Raw genomic sequence first — 14,973 nt, 5'->3', positions numbered from 1 at the left:
CGGAGTAAAATATACCTTTGTTTCCCCTAATGCGACCGACCCAATTAAAATGCGCCGACTGGAAAGTTTTTTTCATAAGATTATTCCAATATTTTTTTTTTTTTTTATGTTTATCAACTTTTATAAAATAGAATTCCATCAAAATCCGTTTTTATCAGAACGACTGATTTTGTTCTATGATTTTCAAGTGTTTGTTGGAAACAAAATGACGCCCACAACATGTCTCGGTTACGGAGGGTTAGGTCATGTTTTAAAAGTAAAGACGACGTATCTCAACCTGATGCCTTTAGCATGTAAGAATCCTACATTCTTTGAAACATTTATTTTTATAAAATAAAGTATACATGACCTGACCTATTAAGCGTGTTTCGGTTGAATTTACCAAACTGTCTTAAAATCAAGTGCTTAGGCCCATATAGGCCCTCCTCATGATACCCCTCATGAGCAGACAGGGGGCCCACCGTGTGAACAAACCAATCAATTTCACTGCATTTTATTCAATTTGAGTTTTGATCTTATAAACAGTTCATCAATTTTCCTATGTTTACTACATGTATATGGGACCATAAGAGTTGTAAATAATTCTGCAAATGTCATCCTAATGAATAGAATTCAAACGTCCTTTCTTCATGCCTTTTATTCATGGGTTAAACTTCATGACTTTGACATCGTTTATGACATTTTATCATTTTTAGATATGGATTGTCTCAATTAATTATAGTCACCATGCTTTTTCCAAATAGATTTGAAATTATGATACAAGCTTCCTGAGACGTCCGTGTATTTTCTTTAATAAGGCCCTTGAAGATTGGTTGTTTCTTTGATTTGAATTCCTTTGATAATTATTGGGATAACAACATTTATTTAAACATTTGTCTGGTGAAGGGCTCCAAATTTAGACTTGTATGCGGCACTTTAGGCCATTGAGCAGTGAGGGATCTTTTTCGTGCCAGTATCTACTACGACACTGGACCTAAGTTTTTATGGTCTCATTCGAAGAACCGGTATCAATGTCCCGCATTGTGATTTGAACCTGCAACTTAGAAATAGCTCCTTACTTCGAGACTCCAAAACGAAATTAATGCTCTAGAACCACTGCACAATTCGAAGCCCTTGAAAAAGTACATTGCATGTGTAAGCACTGGAAACTGAAAGTACATATAGGTATAAAAAAATACTCGAATGTCCGGTCTTTGTGTACCCGAGAATCTTTTAAACAGATGTATTCAATTTCAACAACTTTACTCTGGTATGAAATATTTCACATCTTCGATTGAATAATAGTCGTGAATTAATTTACCTTAAATGTTAGTCTTACCGGCATTCTTATGGTATTCTAGCTGTTTACAAATCGCTTTCTTTTGTACTTAACTTATTTATAAAGGTATCATTCCATTTCATATTAAGAATGTATTTTCAAAGCTGCTGTCAAAAAAAAAAATAGTTGCCTACCTACCTACCCAACTTGAGATTTTTGGGTCGGGTTAGGGGAAACAAAGATATTTTTAATGATGGCCTAATATAATGAGACTTACAAACAAAGACAATGTTGTTACCTGCTTTGTCAGCAGGGACCAGTACGTACTGATCATTTAATCTATCTAATTCTTTTTTCACTTCTGGATTATTGAATACAGAAGGATAGATGGTTTTCATATTGCCTTTCAATCTTTTAATGCGCGATTTTAACATACATCTGATACATTTAATCCATTCTGACAAAGTGTCAAGGTCTTCTTTTTCATGTCTGGTCCATCGCCTGGCGTAGTCCTCTACAGAATCCATAATATTTATGAAATTCCGACGCCAGTTGAAGGATCTGGGTTCCCTAAATTTAGGACCTTTTAAAATTAGTGATCTAAGGTCCTCATTATTAACTATATTTACGTCACCAGTAATAACGTGTCCAGCAGGACTATAGTTATAAGGCGAAGAAGAACATCAACACGATGGAGGATTATGCTTCAGATATTCGATATCCAGGCCCTGTAAAGTTTTCTTGTAATTAAAAAGTTTGGAAGCAGTAGTCGATGTATATTTGTAGGAAATACAAGGTGGAGTTTTTAACTTGAAATATGGTGGAATACAAGACTGGACCCTTTTGTGATTAAGAATATTACTTATATTAACCGCGTCAATTCCTTTGTTGGCATATTGATGTTTAAGGAAAAAACGGATTGTTTTAGCTGCATTTTCTTCAGTAAAACGCGGGGGTTTAAAAAGCATATGATTGGCAATATCCATAATTACAGATCCGAGCCTATATTCTGGTGTCGAGGAATCAAAAAATGGACTTTTCTTGACCTTTTCAAGAAGACTATTTAAAAGTTTCAAAGGGACAGAGTAAAGTTTGGTGCGAATATGATGTAGACCTAACTGTTGATTTACATAAGGTAGTAATGAATCAAAAGAGACATCGTGTATTAAAGGTTTATTGTAAGACCGATGCCCATGACTACGCTTACGTCTCTCTGTATGGTTAAAAAGTCCCATCACATTTACATTGTTACACTGTGGACTGGAAAGATTTCCAACACTATCGACATTGTCATTACATCCATAGGGAAAGGCTGTCCCTAGCTTTCTTATCCAAAATTCTTCTCGTTGTCTACGGAAAGGTGTACTCAGCGATGGACTGTTTGTGTGGTGGTAAATCTTTTCCAGAATGTCAGAGCTTGTACAGACACACCTTAAACATCTAGGACGACCTTTTATATAACAATACAGAAACATTCCCACCCCAATAATAATTATGGCTCCTACTATAACATCTACCCAAATTGGCCAGTCATCATCTAACTGGGTAACCGGATTTATACTCTGAAGTTCAGCAATGAGATTATCCATAGGAAAATCTTTTATATTTTCCAACTTTTTGGGGAAATTATCAATAGTAAAATTGGGTAAAGCTGCATGAAATGGTTTCCATATTTTAATAGTACTTACATTAAATGTGAATTCTAATTGATCAAGCGAATTCTCAACCTCATATTTACTTTCATCATGATAATATGGGGGTAATGTAAGGGTGTCAGTTGTTGCTGAACACGCCATATCCAACTTTACAACTTGAATAGGTGGATTAACAGTAATCGTAGAAGTTGCCATGCGATGCAGAAGTGAATCACAAACTATCGCAAAATTTATAGGTTCTTTCGTTGAAACGATCCACTGACCATCCGTGATGTAAGTAGCCATAGGTAGTATTGAATTAGATCGAACGCGAACTTGACAATACTCACGTATGTTACGCTCATTTTGCATAAATATTGCAATGATACATAATTTCGACGTTACTTCGATATTTAGGACTTCGTACAGCACAGAATCCCATAATCGGATTAGAACATCGTTGTAATTCAGAGTTATCAAGAAGAAAATATTTAACACGACTCACGTCAATTGCTAGAGCAGGTGCTTCGAGTGCATATTCCGCTACTAAATCAACTTTCGAGTTTATTTTAGTTTTAGACATTACAGAAGGTAAAACATGAGCTTTAAAGATTTCCAGGGTTCCTGAAGAATCTAATAAAGGTACAGATACCACAGCTAATATTTGATTTTCATCGATTGTTGTTGAACATGTCAGAAACTTGTAAAATGACCAAATATCTTTATCTGGATCAGCAGGCAACTGCAAAGTACCTGGTAGTTTAGTTTTAATGTCTATCAAAAGTTCCTTAAGTTCGTTAGGTGAAATCAAACCTGGAGAAAGATGACCTAATGAAAGCATGTTAAGTTGCATCCAGATTTTTTGAATATGTATACGCCCAATATGAGTCATTTGGCGCAATTCCTCTAAAGAAGAATCAATTCGAAAATATGTCTGAACAAAATGATCTAATTTCATAATTTCTTTATAAAGAGAATCAGTCTGATTTTGCATTTTAGTTAAATCGTTAATTGTTTGTCTATTTTCTGCAACTTCAACTCTTGTTGTATTTAATATCGTTAAACTTTCATCAACAACATGAACTAACTTTTGTTGATTTACCGCCAAATTATTTATACTTCCTCGTATCGCATTTAAATCATCTTCACTTACGGTACCAAAAAGAAAACTCGGGGCTTTTCCAACAATTGGTAGTAAAGATCTTTAAGTACGTTGCTTGGGGGATTTAACATCTTGAAAAGAAGTTAAAATTTCGTTTTGTGCATCTCTCAAGTTAATAATTTCAACTTCAAGACTTTTAAAAGTAAGTAGAAAGTTCCTTTGATATGGCGACTTAAAATGTACCATCAATGCCATAGTTATTTTATTAATTTCATTAAGGTCTGTGTATAAGTTATCAATGAATACCTGATAAGGTGTAAGATCTGTAACCAAGGTAATCATCCAGCGGCTACGCGTGGTTGAAATTTCATGTAACTTTTCAAAAATTACATTCTCACGGACCAGTAATGCATTCGATATTGCAAATAACAGGATTGCAATACCTAATCTCGGCAGCATTTCCTACAAGGAAATACAAACACTACAAGTATAGGAGCTATGTAATATACTTATAATAGATACCATGATCAATTCCCAGATCATATCAAATCAAACCAGCGGTAACAAAACACCATTTGTAAGGTATAACTACTACCCACACTAGCCAGAGTACCGCAAGACAAATGTACACAAATGATCAATTCTCTGATCATTTCAAACATACGGTTACAAAATATCATTCCGGGCCGCCAGGAGGCTGTCCGTTATTTGATATACATTTAGAAACTGTGACTGTATTTCTGCGGGATAGTTTTTTTTCTCCAGACTTACTATTTACACTTATTTTTATGTATTAAAAGTAAAGTTTCAGGTATATAATATTAAGTAAATTTTTATGCTTATAATACTATGAATACGTCAAAAACATTTTAAAAAACATTACATTTTGTTGTTTTGCTCGTAAATATGAAGCAGGTCATGGCATTGATAATCTATTCGGAAAATATCGGAGTTTTTCATTGTTGTCAACACAATGTATCGGGATCGGTATACACAATATTAGTACCAACAAAGGATTTTCCTTCCCGCGCTTTCTTTTGTGCATTCGGATGATTACGGTATTTATCGCACAAATTCTCGACACACGTGGTTGCGGTTACAGTGCGGTACTCGGCTGACAGAGAAAATGGTAAGAAGTTTGTTAGCAAATTGTCATCAAGGCTGTGCCCAGTTCCAACCCTATAATGGTGTACAATGTACTGCGATATCTTTAGTTGCCCTGCTCATGTTTGTTAAACATATGCCTGATTTATCAAATTTATCTCTCAGTGATTTGAATCAAACTGTTGCGAACTGTACGAATTTTTATGGTCATATTTTGTCCTCTGGTCGTGAGTATGGTTATTTATCTCATAGAGATTTGCCATCAACATTATATTCGTGGAACGGGTTACCTGGTGAAATTGAGTATTATTTTGACAGATATTATGGCGTTGTTCATGATGTTGTTAATGTAGATGCTGGTGAAATGTCATTTGAAAATGCTTTCTTAGAGTGTAACGAAATTTCAAGTTTTCATTTAGTTACTTTTGGAGGAAATACTGTGGCAGTATATAGTAATGTACGTGACAACTCTGTCTATGTTTTTGACTCGCATCAAAGAGATTCTTTTGGGTTTCCTAATGAAAATGGGAATGCTGTCATGCTTCAGTTTGAAAATGTAGAAGAATTTTTCCAATATGTATCAACATTGTATAGCAATATGAGATATGATATAACTCCGTTGCACTTTCCTTGGTACGATTTTGATTCTAGTATGATTTCAAATAAAGATGAAATAAATAACTTGTGTGAAGAGCAAAGAGAAAGGCAATCTGTGTGCAACAAAACAATATCAGATTTTACCAGTTATGATTGTAGTAGTAAAAATAATTTTCATAATTATTGTAAATTATCAAACAAAAAAGTTTGTTCAATGAAGAAAAACAAGAGAAAGCAAGTAGAACAAGCAGTTAATGTTCCTCAGAAGTACTTTCATGAAAATATGTCTTTTGAAGATGGTGAGAGATCTGCACACAATCTGATACTGAAAGACGAGAGTAGTGGTGGCAGTTTTAACATTTTTGATAGTGTGTCATGTTTCTCTACAATATCAGATGCATATCCTACACGACCTGATTTGAATTATTTGCATGATAAAAATCATGTTCATGCTTATGAGAGTAGAATAAGAGAACGTCCAACTTGTTCATGTGCTTGTTGTGACAGATTTTTATTTCAAAACCAGACACACAATTTAAAAAATACAGAGCTAAAAAACTTGACGCATGTAACAACTAATGGAAGTGATGTGTTGTGTCAAACTTGTCATTCTTCAATAAAGAAAAAAGAAGTTCCATATTGATCCACTGAAGCTAACTGCTTAAAAATATTTGAAATTCCTTCAGAACTGCGAAATCTGTCATTAATTGAAAACAGATTAATTGCAATGATTCAAATATTTATGACAGTGATTATTTTACCAGGGGGTCAGATGGCTGAAAAAGGGTTAATTCTAAACTATATGAACACATTGCTATTTCTGAAGAAAATGAAAAATTATTGGCAGACAAAGAAATGGATAATTTTCAAGATTTTGATATGGAAAGTGCTACACTTACACCAATGAATAGTACAGTACCTAACGACATTTCTGTATTTGGAAATGAGGGCATAATTAATGTACCTCATATTTCAGAAAAACCTGTAAGAGTGTACGAAATGGAAAGTGGTGAAGAAATGGCATTTCCTTGGCTCTTCCCATATGGTAAAAATGGTTTAAATTACAATAGACCTAAGAAAATTTCAAGATCTATGTACTTCAAATACAGGTTATATAACAAACATGGAAATTTAAGGAAGGATTTGACTTAGGCCATCATTAAAAATATCTTTGTTTCCCCTTACCCGACCCTAAAATTTCAAGTTGGGTAGGTAGGTAGGTAAATTATTTTTTTTTTCAGACAGCAGTTTTGAAAATACATTCTAAAAAATTGAATAATATCTTTATAAATAAGAAAGAACAAAAGAAACCGATTTTTAAACCGAATATCATACAAATGAAATTTAAAAGCAACATGTATGATAAATTAATTCACAAATATTATTCATTTGAACTTGTGAAATCACTCAAGCCAGCGTATATTAATTGAAATCGAATTTTTACAAAAAGACAAGATTCGCAAATACTCAACCATCGGCCATCCGAGTCGATTTTCCAAACCTACTAACATCTTCGAGTGCTTACACAGACAAATTGTCAAGGGCCTCACATGGCGCAGTAATTCTAGTGTTTCGTCTGTAGTCTTGACGTAATTCAGGAGCTTATTGTAAGTCACAGGTCCCGATGTGGGATCGTGGAGACTGGTCAGTCGAATGAGACCGTAAAAAAAGTAGGACCAAGCAGTGTCGCAGTATACATGTAGATGTTGGCAAGATAAAAGATCTCTTACTGATGCTTTATAATCGATGGCCATAAGTGCCGAGAAAAAGTCTAAATTAGGAGCCCTCCACCAGCCAGGTGTTCAAATGTTGTCGACCCAACAATTTAAAAAAGGTATTTTAAAGCAAAGATACAACCTATTTTCAAGGGGCTAACTAAAGAAAAATACACTGAACGTCTCAGAAAGCCAAACCATTAGCCAATTTTAAAGATTTCAACACTAATTTTCATATATCTAATTTTATAGTCACGAAGTTTACCCAATAAATAAAAGGAAGGAAGAAACGACATCTGAATTCTATTTATCAAGATGAAATATTTACAAATCCTATGATCCTATATAGTGAAAAATAGAATCATACATGAAGTCTTTATTAGATCGAATGAAATGCGGCGAAATTTATTGATATGCATACACAAGGTGGGCCCCTCATCTGCTCCTGAGGCAGGTTTTGCCATGCTTACTACGTACGTTAATTTTAGATATTTGTAAATACCATCTAACACTCCTTAGTCATAGTATATTTAATTCACAAAATGTTTCAAGAGTGTAGGATTCTAATGTATGTATGTATGTATATATATATATATATATATATATATATATATATATATATATATATATATATATATATATATATATAAAGATTTAAGATTGAAACACCACCGTTGTTTCATAACACGAACTAACCCTCTGTGATCATGTTGTGGGCGCCAAATGAGAGTAAAACAAAAGCCGCCTTCTGATAAAAAACGGATTTTGAGGAAATTGTATTTTACAAAGTTGATAAACAATAAAAAAAATATTTGAATAATCTTATCCAAAAGAAAACTTTTCAGTCGGCACGATTTAAGTGGGTCGGTCGCGTTAGGGGAAACAAAGGTATTTTTTATTGTGGCCTTATCTGTTACATTCTGCTGTTTCATTTGATCTTGCCTCTCTGAAATCAGAGATAAATATAAACATGCGAATAAGGAAGGGTCAAAATAGTGCCGAGTGTGTTAATGCATGTGATGTCAACAATTTGCAGAATAATGCCGAGTTAAAAGAAAATTCTTACATGTTCATGAAAAATATTCGTGGAACTGTGGCTTATTTCAGAAACCAATTGTATAATTTACTGGCGATGTTTCGATGTTTAGGTCCACCAACACTTTTCATGACCTTGTCAGCAGATGATTTGCATTGGCCAGAATTAGGAATAATGTTACATGATATTGATTTTGATGAAGCTAAACAATGGAAAAGTTTTGGAAGTGGTATGAGAAGTGATCCTTTAATGACTGCAATACACTTTGAACGCAGATTTAAGTCTTTAATGAAATATGTAATTCAGAGTAATAAATATCCTTTAGGTAAAGTTATGGATTACTTTGCAAGGGTAGAATTTCAAAATAGAGGAAGTCCACACATACATATGTTTTTATGGATTGAAGATGTTCCCAATGAAATTTCAAATTTAACAATTCCAACACTCATTCATTATATAGATAAAACAATATGTTCTGTTATTCCTAACTGTGAGCTTGATGCTGAAATGTTTCAGTTAGTGACTACATTACAAAGTCATTCTCATACTTCCTACTGTAGTAAAGGGTTTAAGTCATGTTGTAGATTTGGATTTCCAAAACGAGAGTGTGAAAAGACTAGTGTTGTCGGAAATATAAATTTGTCTAATAAGAATAAAGGAAAGTTTTACACAACAAAAAGAACAAGTAAAGATGTGATGATAAATTCATACAATCCTGATATATTAAGACACTGGAGAGCAAATATGGATATCCAGATGATTTGTAATGCTGAGGGTGCAGCATATTATGTGTGTAGTTATATTTGCAAGTCAGAGCCAGATGAGTTAAAAAATGCACTGGGTCAACTAATTCACAACATTTTTAAAGAAAATCCTATTCCACGGCATGAGCGATTGTTGAAAATAGGACTAACAGTTTTGCGCCATAGGCGATTGAGTTCCCAAGAAGCTGCTTACAGATTAAGCAATTTGAATTTAATTCATGTAACCAGGTGTTTTGTTTATCTGAATACAAGACAACCAAGTAAAAGATACAGGATTTTAAAAAGTAGAAAAGAAATTGAAATTCTTGATGATAATTCTACAGAAGTGTTTCAGACAAATATAATTGATTATTATCATTGTCGACCTGTGGAATTAAGTGATATGTGTTTATTCAAGTTTTGTTCCTGGTACAAGAAATGTAGCAATGAAATGCCAAAGAGAGTTTCTCTGTCTCGTATTTATATTGAGAAGTATGATGTGGTTATGAAGAAATGCAAAAAACCAAGTGTTGTTCGTTTTCCACATTTTCCTCCATCTTCAGATGATCATTTTTATTCCATGCTACTTTTATTATTGCCACACAAATCTGAAAATGAGCTTGTTCATCCTTATTCCAACACTAAAGAAGTATTTATTAATAAGAGACAATTATTCAATACAAGCATTGATTTCATTAACTTTTCATTCACGGAACAAATTGAAAATACAATTCGGAAGCTGAAATTGATGTCAGAATTGTCTTGTAACTCATCTACTGAAAACGCCAAAAATGACACTTTGTTTTCCTTGAATAATGATCTTGTATTAGAAACTTTATTCTTTGCTGATGCGAATGAATCTGGAACTTCAAATACAAATAAAATTGCAACAGAAGTATTTGATGATGATTTGCATATGCACAGCTTTTCTTGCTCAATGTCAATTGTTGAATTTCGAGAAAGTGTGAAGAGATTAACACCATCCCAGTTAGAGGCATTTTGTTTTGTGAAATCTAAATTTGAAAAGAATGAGTTACCGTTTCATTTATTTTTAACAGGTGGAGCTGGTGTAGGTAAAACGTTTACTACAAAAGTTATTATTGCATACATACAATTATTTTGTGCAAGAGTTTTAAATTCAAATTGTGTTGTTGTATGTGCACCACCTGGAACAGCTGCAAATAATATAAACGGTCGTACAATTCATTCATTGTTAAGAGTTCCTGTGGCACAGTATTTGAATTATGCAAGTTTATCTAGTTACACATTAAAACAAGTTCGGAAAGAATTTGAAAATGTTCAAACTGTTGTCATTGATGAAATAAGTATGGTCAGTAGTGACATGTTAACATTTATTAGTAGGCGTTTATCAGAAATAAAAGATAGTGACCTTCCATTTGGTGGATGCAATATAATTGCTGTTGGAGATTTTTTTCAGTTGCGACCTGTGAAAGGAAATTTTGCATTCAAGAATGAGTTACTTTGGCATTTATTTCAACCTATGTTCTTGAAGGAAAATAACAGACAAAGTTCTGATTTATCATATTATTTGCTTTTGAATAGAGTGCGTATTGGTATGTCTCAAGAAAATGATGTGTCCTTTTTGAAAACTAGATTACAATATGATGAAATTAAGTTTTCTAATTTTTTTTACATATTTATCCCACACGAAAGCAAGTAGAAATGTATAATAATAAACAACTAAGTAAATTGGGAAATACTATCAGAATCTATGCTGATCATTTTTATTCAACAGAAGATGACAATTTCATGGGACAAGTCTTAGAGAATCATATTCCTTCTAATGATAGTATTGCTGGAGGGTTAAGAAACTTGTTGATGGTGTCTGTTGGAGCAAGAGTTATGCTTATGAGGAATATTAAAACTGAAAATGGTTTGGTTAATGGAGCTATTGGAACAGTTGTGAATATTACTTTTACAAGTGACAAAGAAAAGCCATCATGTATATATGTGAAGTTTGATGATCCTAAAATTGGAAGAGTAATGATGAAACAAGAATCCACTCTTCATAGTCCAGTTGCAATAGAACCATATGAGCATAAATTTGTTTACAGAGGTAGACATGTAGTACTTGCACAGTTTCCTTTAATGTTATCTTGGGCATGCACAATTCATAAAGTTCAAGGAATTTCTTTAAACTCAGCAGTTATTGATCTAGGTAGTACTGTGTTTGAATTTGGTATGGCATATGTTGCACTAAGCAGGGTAACTTCTAGCACAGGCTTGATTTTGATAAACTTTGATCCCTCAAAAATAAGAGCTTCAGATGATGTTATTATAGAATATGAAAGGCTGAAGAATATTAGTAAATAAATGTTTATTGTAAGTTCTCAGCTAACAACACTTAAAATTATACAAAATTTAAGTTATTTTAAGTATTGTCATTTTTATAATTGACATGGAAACTGCAAATTTTACGATGGAATCATTTTAAATTATTTGGATTTAATATTTGTGGATAACCAAAATTTATCCAGATCATTTGATGAAATTTTGTGGGTAATTTGTATACAGTGCATTTAATTACGTTAGCAGCTAGGTTAAAAAGTTCTTTTTGGGGGGGAGGAAAAATTTTGATGACGTAATCCTCAAATTTTGTTTCATGAACAATGATGATTCCACAGTAATCTTTGCTCTTTAGTTGCAAAATTTTGTATATACTGTATATGTACTTATTACCACAAGGTCCCAATTTTGCGCAGTCAAAATTTCTATTCAGTACGTGGGTTGAAAAACCAAGATTTCTTGAATTGTCATTGTTAGTTTTTAATGTACTTCGAACTAGGCTTTAACAAGTTTGTTATTATGTACATTTTATAAATTAATCCCATGTGAAATAATGTACTTCTGCAGTATGTAAATGACACCAGTCTGATTTATTAGCTTAAAATACATATATAGTAAGCTAAAAGTGTTGTGCATGTTTGTAAAAATATTATCATTTCTCTCTAGTCTCAGGAATCATTAGACGAAACAGTGACAGTAACCTTAAAGGTTTTAAAGAAATCAAAAGAACTTCAATCCTATTTCAACAAATCGTCAAACAAGACCATGCATTTTTTTAACATAATTGGTGGGAAAGGCACTGAAGTTTACAAAATCAGAATATATCAAAAAGCAAGGTTTGACATGATCAAGGAGGGGATGACCTTTAAATTCCAAAATGCACTGAAGAAAACGAGCAGTGATTTGTGGATAACTTCGAAAAGTGTTATTGCATATGCAGCTTCAGTTGAAACCAGTCAAGAAGTAGATATACCAACTCTACCCGAAAATTCTCCAGCACAAGGAGAGCCAAAACCACTTAAGGATGCACTGCAATCACCAGACAAATCACAAGTTACTGGAAAGATATTCAAGGTAATTAAAACAAGATCAATTCACTTCAAAGATTGATGCGATTACCCATAGATTTAACCATATTGCACAATTGTTTTTGATTGAAAACAGTGTATTTTGATAAGAAAAATATTTGTATAAAAGACAATTTTCTACCATGTTTTAATGAAGCATGTATACCTTAAGAGTCCAATGTGTACACGTTTTAGGTTTCACCATTGAAGTATCGGTAAGAAGGTAGTTTAGCTGTGAAATCAATTATGATAAAAGACAGCACCAGTGTGGCCAAAGTTTGCTTATTTAACAAGAATGCCTTGAGTCCATTTAATGTTGGGGACACAGTAAAAGTCACAAATGTTTATCCCAAATTGTTTCAAACACGAAAACAGCTAACCACTTGCCCAACATCTTCCTGTGAGGTAATATATAAATTAAACAGATATTTTTGTAATTTTTTTTTTTGAAACAAAGATTTAATAAGTTATGTTTTTATCTTGAAGTTTGTTGCTGACAACAATGTACAAGTAGGTGAAGAAGATATGGATTGTGCAAACTTAGATTCAGATTTTTCAGAAGAACTTGAAAATACCATGCCTGAAGAAATTGTTCTTACTGACTTCACTGATGTAGATGTTTACATCTGTTGTGACAATGCAGGTAAATTGATTAGAATTTTACAGAAGTATAAAAATTTTTAATTAGCATTCTTTTTTTCCTGTAGAATATTATTTGTACTTGTGAAACAAAATAAAATGAATCTGTGTGTAAACTGTATACCACCTGGCAATATGAGATAAATTCTGGTTAGATAATTTTATTTATTTATTTTTAGCTTGTAGACAGAAAAAATATGTAGACAGAGAGTGCCCAGTATGCAAACGGACCAGCAGTATTAAGAAAACATTTAGAGTAACATTCCTCTTCAAAAAAGGAGAAAAACAAGATCTGAAGACAACCGTTTTTAAAAGCATGTTTGATAATATTTTACAAGAGCTGAAAGTTGATACCAAAGAAGAACTCATTCATATGTTGATTTCGAGGCTGCCAATCAGATTCAAATCTTGCATCAGTGCAAACAACACCTTTTACAATATCACAAAGTGAAATTATACACTGTTGAGCAGTTTACTATTTCTGAACTGGATTAGAAAGTGGTTGTAATTTTTTTTAGTTCAAAATAAGTGTAAACCATCAGGGTGTACACAATATGCATGATTTTGTTCATTACTTGAACCTATTGTTTTTTTGCGTTTTTTTTTTTTTTTAAATTTAGTACGTTTATGTATTTTCCCAATGCTGGTGTTGAGTTTTTCTGTGGAAGTAATGTGCGGTTTAAGAATCAAAATGTAGAAATGGTTTTACGAAACAATTCCAATGGACAAGTAAAAACAGTAGAGAGTGGTTGTCATGTTTGTTTTAGTCCAAAATAAGTTACGAACAGTGCGGGTGTACACAGTATGCATAATTTTCTTCATTATTCGAACCTAATGTTTTTTTTTGTGATTTTTTTTTTTATAATTTAGTACATTGAAGTATTACAGTCCCTTTTTATGGTCACATTATTTCAACCTGTTGAGTTTTCTTTTTTAATTTTTTTATATAGTCTTTTTGTGTTTTCTAGTCACTGAGGTGTGAAATTTTTATGTAATCTAGTCATGTTATGTACAATAAATTTTGTTGTAGAAAGTTTGTGTTCATTTTTCATTCTTTTCAAACCACATGCAAAGAAAGAAAGAAAGAAAGAAATGTGAACAGAAGTGTAAACAAGATTTATAATTCCAGGAGAAAATTTCTTTGGCTTACTTTTACCATTGTGCACAATTTCTTCCCCTTTTTGGATGAGCATGATCTTGACTGACAGTCTTTTGAAATAATTTATTTCTGTTTTATTGTGTGGTCCTTTGAAAACATTTAAACCTGGGCATTAAGTTTAATTTCAAGACAATGCACAAACAAATTGTTTAAAATACATCTTCTCCAAGAGATGAATTATGAGTTAAAGTTTGTATTGGAATTACGTTCAAATCAATGTTTTCTCTTCTACTGCATATCTTGGAAATGGTCATAAAAGTACCGTTAGAAGTGCTTACAGTAACGAACTGAATTTTAAATAGAAATTTTAACTTCGAAACATGTGCTGCTGAAATTATATTAAAATTTACCATAAAAAAATAAGTACAATTCATAATTTTTTTCCTGGTGGTGTGTTTCTTTTATAACCAACCAATAATGCTTCATACAAAAATTGTTTTTTGCGGCCCATTTGACGCTTGCGTCAATATGTTTTCTTGTTTGTTTTTTTTTAAACAAATAAAAAGAAAAAATGAAGCGCGATTTACATAATTGAACGAACTAATTATCGGAATAACTAAGCAAAATAGTAAGTCGTTCAGTATTGTATTCTCTTAAAATATCGTAACTTTT

The 14,973-nt window shown here is 32.6% G+C and overlaps 1 pseudogene; it reads left to right on the top strand.

The window, feature by feature from the left end:
* Positions 1 to 5,909: 5,909 nt before the first annotated feature.
* Positions 5,910 to 13,653, top strand: LOC133199974 (uncharacterized; annotated as a pseudogene).
* The last annotated feature ends 1,320 nt before the right edge of the window (positions 13,654 to 14,973 follow it).

The sequence above is a fragment of the Saccostrea echinata genome, unplaced genomic scaffold (assembly GCF_033153115.1).
Source record: "Saccostrea echinata isolate AGI-Se365-2 ecotype Australia unplaced genomic scaffold, CSIRO_AGI_Sech_v1 ptg000036l, whole genome shotgun sequence".
Taxonomy (NCBI): domain Eukaryota; kingdom Metazoa; phylum Mollusca; class Bivalvia; order Ostreida; family Ostreidae; genus Saccostrea; species Saccostrea echinata.
The sequence above is the reverse complement of the archived record's forward strand: the minus strand, read 5'-3'. Positions and strand labels throughout refer to the sequence as shown.